The sequence below is a fragment of the Monomorium pharaonis genome, chromosome 10, assembly GCF_013373865.1.
Source record: "Monomorium pharaonis isolate MP-MQ-018 chromosome 10, ASM1337386v2, whole genome shotgun sequence".
Lineage (NCBI taxonomy): Eukaryota > Metazoa > Arthropoda > Insecta > Hymenoptera > Formicidae > Monomorium > Monomorium pharaonis.
The window spans coordinates 17675587-17682932 of NC_050476.1; the positions used below are offsets into that span (position 1 = coordinate 17675587).

Sequence of the window (7346 nt, forward strand, 5' to 3'; positions counted from 1 at the left end):
AATCACAATAATTTTATAAGTGTTTACTCGATACATTGAAACAACTATCGCATGCCATCATTTCTTATAACGTTTAACATTTATGGCTACTTACAGTCAGACATTAAATATTTTCTAGTACATTTAAGAAATGGTATACATGCAATAAAAATTGTAATATACATTTTGTTAATGCAGTCAGGCAATTTAAAACTTTCTTAATCATATTTAATGTCTTCTTCTTGTCTCTGATACTTATCAAGATTTATTTATATATACATTAGTATATAGAAGGATTTTATATCTAAAAATTTTGCTACAAACACAGGAAATCATTTTGTTGAGTCATTAAAATAATTATGAAAGACGTTCAAGTATGATAAGCAATGGTGCAAAAAATTTTATTATAGCAATTTTCAGAAAACGAAACTAATCGTTTTTGAATCATTTATTATCATCTTTATTGAATAAATATGGTATTTTATTCTGAATAAAAAATAAATTTAAGAAATCTAAAGAAGCTGTAGGCTTTAAATATGTTGAGATTTTTGGTTTTTGTAGGAAATTATTTGATTATTTTAATAATGAAACAAAATTATTTTCAGACTTGTATCCACACAGTGGAATTAAATTTTTAGATACTTAAAAAAATCATTCTTTCCTTAATTACAATTCTTATAGTTACGATATAGAAAAGTTATACGGTTGGGATACTCAGAATTTAGCAAGAAATAATATATTATAATGTATTGTAACAGTTTTGTAATAAATACATTACATAAAATAAAACAGAAGAGAAGAGCGAATTCTTAGGTTTTCTTATCAAATTACACCATTTTTTGAAATATTTATTGAATTATGCAATCTCCTTCTAAAATATATTTAAATGTTTTTTAGAAAACGAACACTATTCTTCCAAGATGCTTTATATTCAAAACAGCGTTTACGAAACGTATACATTTTTTACGGAAGAGAAGTTTCCGTAAATACATAAATTTAACGTGCACGTAAATATTTAATATATTTAAACGTCAACAATATAAATAATAGCAATGACAACTTCCGTAATTATTTGTTGGACTTTGGATATCTTTGAGAAGTGAATATGTGAAAAGTAAGATGTAATTTGAAAACTGATCACGGATTAAAGATGTGAAAGTGTTCCGAGTGAAACGAGAGATATATAACTTGAGATTCTACCAATTGCTATTAAATTACGAACGTGCTTCTTACTTAACGTTCTTTTTTCCAGAATATTTTTGTGTTATATCTACAGCTGGAAACTTTGAATGCCACGCATATTCTTTCCATACCTTTCTTTTCGCATTATTTTCTTTAGGCCTATGTAAACATACTTTACGGTACTTAGTCGATGCAACGCCATAATAACTAATGCAAAATAAAAAGAAATATTAAGCAATAGTAGACTCAATATACTTGCTAAGGGAAAAGTGTTTGGTATTTGTGACTATAATTGCATGATAAAAAAATTTATGATTAGGAGCTCCATTTTAATAGTTATTACTGCTATAATGTTAGTAATAATAACCTTGCATTTGTTTGTAGATTTATTAGGAAAAAATTTTACTATAAATTATAATAGTTTTTATTATTAATATTGTAAAAAAACATCAAGATGTAGATGATAAAAATATAATAAATAAATATTTTTATATAATAAATATAATAATAATTATAGTAAATGTAATAATTTATTAAGCATTCGCATATTATTTATAATAATAATGTTAATATTAATAAATAACTATAAATTATGCTTAAACCAACTACAATAATGTATTATAAATACATAGCTAACACTAAAAATGACTATAAATAATTATAAAATTATAATAATTAAAATTTTTTTCCTTCCAACGTGCATTTTACGATAAAAATTTATCTTAAAATTTATTCTAAAAAAATCATGGCCATGTGACAACATATTGTATTCTTTAGAATTTTATGCGATTTTTTCTAGTTTATTTTAATATCCATTATAATAAAATATGTTTGGTGATATTTTATTAAAATTATTAAAATTATAGTACCATTTAAAATGTCACATTATCCCACGTTTACTATGATTTCAAGGATGGAGGGAGAAAATTCAAAAAAAAAAAATTCTCTCAACGTATCAAACGGATTTCATGCGTGCATACAATGTAAATAAAAAAAAAACTAAATGTCAAAAACAATTCTATTGAGGCGGTTAACGGCATAGCGATTTCGATCGTATAAACTGCGAAATAAAAACTGTAACTAACGGTTAGCTGTTACGCTGCATCGCGTTATACTTGCATAAATACTCGTTGCGTCAGTGCAACTTCGGCATTTAGCCTGAAGGCCAAATGAGCCAACACCGATCTCAGGCTTCTGCACGTTTATGAACCAGAACGAGAGAGATATTGGATGTTAAATTAAATGGATAATGACGTAAATTAATTGGGCCTTAATAAGCATAAAATCACACGTCGTTTAGTGACCGCGAAAAATAATAAAAGAAACACCACTTAAACAGTGTCGCGGTTTTGATGCTACATTTGAAGTTAAGCGGCGGTTCACTTTTATCCAATAATTATTGCACTTATTCACACGCCATCTAATATCACCTCCTACACGGCAGAAGATATAACCTTGAGTGACGAGTAGAAAGATCGAAGAGAATGTTGCGCGACCCTGAATATTTTGTAACATCCGCGAAATATATCGTTTGAAGTTATTGTAACAAACCGCAGAATCCTCGGCATTCTTCCTCAAGGACGATGGACAATCGTCCGTACCGATCACAAAGTGCCGTTCGCCGTTCCAGATCGAACGCTCGTTAACGAGTTTACCCACTGACCTGTTCCCAGGCATTTTTGGATCGTGTACAAGAAGCTTGTCGGTCCCCCTCGCCTTCCACTTTCTATCTAGATCTGGTCTATTAATGTAATCACATTGTACGACACGATAAAGTACATTAGAAAAGAACAACTTCATATAAAAAAAATATATAGACATCTCATCTTAATATAATGTTAAATTAATTTCTGCACTTTTATTGGTCATTAAATTATTAATTGTGAACCATTTCTGTCGTGAAAGCATATTTTATTTTTATTTTTAATCTTTTTATCAAATTTAATTGTAATTTTTTTTTCTATCTTGTACATTTTATCTATAACTGTAAATATAATATAAAAGAATTTATAAAATTAAAAAATGTAAGAATTTTATATATACATATATATAACTCACAAAATAATTAAATATATATATATATATAATGCAGTTTAACAAATAATTATTTTTATTTTGTAGATCATTATACATATTTTATACAATCTTGACCAAAATTAGGCATCTATATTTTTCATTTATATAAAATTCTTTTATCAGATAAATAAATATTATTTTGGTTATATATTATATAAAAATCATTAAACAAAGGCTAATTGCTCAGTATAGGAAATAATATAAAGAAAAAGATTCCAAATAAACAAAGAATATAGTGCTCAATATTTTTGGTCAAAGCTGTATATACTCTCAAAATTACAATCAGTGTATTTTCACTGATTTGCAGTGGTATACTTGTAACTATGATAATTAGCGAGTATTCACTGACTTTTAATGATTTTTACTTCAGAGTTGTATAATCACCGAAAGATCAGTGTATTTATTTCACCGATTGACAAGTTATAAATATACCACTGAAATCAGTGTATTTTCACCAATTTCAGTGATTTTTTACTAATTATAATTTAGAGAGTATCTAATTGACAAAATAATTTGCAAAAAAAAAAGATACCAATTATTGCAATAAAGTTTCGATAAAAAGCACTTTCTAATAATATGTTTATACGTATTTATAAATCATTTATTTAACAATCTTGAACACATCAATACATTTACGTACGATATGTATTTCAAGGGTTACCGCACCACGTTTACACGAAAACAGAACTCGAGACTTTTGCAAAGGAATTAATGTACCGCGAGGAACATTTTCCGCGTTTTTATTAAGATATTCCGCAAGTTACCCATGCGTGCGGGTGAACAAACGGTCGGGTAGATGTAATCGGCCAATGTGACGTCCCGATGCGCGCACGTGAGAGCCGCTTTTACGACGACAATGTGCGGCCGGTGCCGTATACACGGGGAAGAGCGAAGCAAAAGGTGTATCAAACACCCAGGTAGGAGAGGTGCATACACCTCCTGCGAGCCTTACCAGATCCACGGCGAGCTCAACGAGCGGGCAGTTACCTTTCCGTTACGAGACCGTGAGGGTCTACCGCCTTCCATAGTGCCGAGTACGGGGCCGTGGTCAATTATCTCTGGGTAAGTTTCGCGCCGATCGCCTCTCACGATACCCTCACGAAATCTCGCGCTTGTCGAAAGGGACCGAGGACTCCAAGGACCTTGGTGTGCTTTAATCTTCTGTGCTAAGTTCAAACTCTTCCACTACGAAACGCCACTTCTAAACGGAGAAACGTCCGCTCGCCCGCGCTTAGTGAACTCTCTTACAGAAGTGTGCTTCCCGTATCGCTATTGCATTTGGTTTATGACGAGGGGTAAAGATAAACTAACGAAACGCGAGAGATTTCACCGATCGCTTGAATTATAAAAGTCCCATAACAATTTTGAATGTTGCTTAATCTGTTACGCGACAAGTTTTGACGTCAGTTTTCGTTTCAATCTCCCGCGGCGTGATACTCCAAATGAAAATCTGATACTAACGACTTAATAATGGCATGATTCCCTTATACATTCTAATGTCTTTCAAAGTTTTGACACGAATCTTCAATTTCCCTAATGCGCTTATTATTTATTATTTGCGTGTGTAATAATTGTACGCAAATTACCATCTCTTCCGTTACTTATTACCTGCAAACGAAATATTGCAGTGACCAGATGCATTACGTTATTTTGTTTTCTTCATAGAGAGATTTTAATACGCTGGACGTCAATCCGATAGGAGATTGGCGTTGGCGTGATTTATGCAAAGTACAGTCGTTTCAATGTCGCCGGGGTATTCAGGACATTGCATTTTAATTTTCGCTCAGATGGCTTTCACTGTTGATCGCGATTCGTTCGGTCATGACGGTGTCACAAAGTAACTCGGCGATCTACATTCTACGCGGGATAGTATTATGACAAAGTGAACGGTTGCATTAATGACTGTGAGATGAGAATGACGGTCGCTGGTACAAGTAGCAGAAGCAAAGAGATCAGAGAAAAGAGATTTTTTTAAGGGAGGCAATTAATTACGCGCGCAGTAACACATGGATAAAAATCGAAAACATGTATTAATAAAAATAATGGAGCGTAGCATTTATGTAAGGATATTAATTAATAAAATGACAGCAGTAGTATCATAAATAATCTCAATTAATCAAGTGATGCATAAATAATATTTTTTTTAATGTTATAAAATCATTAAAATTATATCGAAATAATTTTGAATAATGAGTATCAAAGGGGAGATTGGAAAACGTCTAACTTAAAAAAAAAAAAAAGTTGAGATTTATGAAGAATTATGCTAGCAAATAGTTATGTTATTAATGTCATTAAACATGAAATAAATTATTAAACTATTAATTTATCATAATATCTAAACTTGATGGGCATCTTCGTCATAGCATTTGATCACCTGGCACTTCAACTTTCAATTTCATCTCGGTCAGTAATTATTTCTAGTCGTAGTTAGTCAAGCACGATTATTCAAGCGTGACAGTTCGCAATTATTTTGAATTCAGGAGTAAATGTTCGCGGCGGAATATATGCAAATCCTTTCAATATCGGAAGCCAGTTCCGCCGTCGATTACGTTACACCCGCGTTACACTCGCGTTTCTCAGTTCCGTTAACACTACCGTATGACGTACAGCTCCTGCTCGCGACTGAGGGAAAAAAATGGAAAAATTCCTCTTCGATTGCATTAATACGGTTGCATCACGATGAAATATTAGCGTGAGCATTATACACGCAGTTAATTTGTTGTAACATAATTAAATGCTGTTTTCCCGTTCGACTTCCCGACGTGATTATCGGCGGTTTAAGATTGAAAAGGCTACGCCTGCAATTAGGAAATCATTAGGGGCGCATTAGTGACAGGTTGGTGCGCCGTCACACACGGTGTGCATCGGCGAGAAAACAACGGTCTCGATAACGGCGATTTATATCAGTCGTAAAATTCGCTCCAGCGCCATTTCTTCGCAAGACTATCTCCCGTATACACCATCGGCTTTACGAACGAGGCGTGTGTTACGTAAGAGAACGCGTACAAGGGATACAGTTTGTGACGCGCAATATATATACGGAATTTACCGTCAGAATTGTGATAATCATGGGGCAACATTTTTCAAAGAATTTTATGTAATTTTCTCGAGCATCTAAAAATTTAATTAGATACAAATCAGAAAATAATTTCATACTAAACCATCGAAATAATTACGTAGAACGCTAAAACATGATAATATTACTGCAAAAAGTTTTGACATTCTAACAGTCAGTTTAAACGTCCAACGTAACTTTTCTAAATAGTTCGACATAATTGTTTTCGCATCTGCCTTTTAGCAAAATCATTCTTTCCGCGTAAGGAAATCACGAATCCATCAACGAGCGCCCGAGAACGGGTGCAGTCAGCAGAAGGCGCCGATTAATGTATTAAGTACACAGTGCAGGAGGAGAAAAAAAGTGCAGAAGTTATTCAAATGCGATATCTGCATCTTGTATCTCGGTCTAATCTTCATCGCTGCGCAGCATGCCAAAGACGTTTTCGCAGCGTAATGAGATGAAAACATATCGTGTGAAAAAAAAAGGGACTACCGTCGACTGCGTTCTTAAGCGATATATAACGTTCGTCACGCTCGTTGAATCAAATTTCGCAACGAAACGATGCCGTTGCGTGTGCGCGCAACGTTCGTTTCTGCATTATATTACACGTGGCGGCGGCGGCGCGGGCGGACGAGCTCGTGTGGTGGGCTCCGTTCCATCGGAACCCGATCCAACAAGTAACTTTCCTAGGGCTCGTCGTTCCCCACACCCGCGGAAAACTCGTAAATCAAGCACAGTCGGCGTAAACCTCCCGATTATAATAATTAACCGAGTGGTGAAAAGTCCGCCGGCTGAGTAAAATACGTGGATACTCGCACACCAGTATCTGTGAATTCGCCTACGATTTGTCTTGCGAATGTCTTGCAAAAATCAGAACAGCCGTTAGATGATTCTACTGATGATTTTGATTCCACTAGTCGTATCAATTTTTTTTTCAATTTTTTTTTGTATTGTGTACAGTTGAAAAATTTATGTTAAATTTATTTACTTGTGATTATAATATAATAATATTTCACTTAAATTTTTATGTTAATTTAACACAAGATAAATG

General features: G+C 33.3%; 1 protein-coding gene across 26 annotated transcripts in view; it reads right to left on the reverse strand.

Annotated features, from left to right (window-relative positions):
• LOC105831681 overlaps positions 1 to 7346 on the reverse strand; it is a 304195-nt gene that overhangs the window by 83726 nt on the left and 213123 nt on the right. The window lies entirely within an intron of this gene.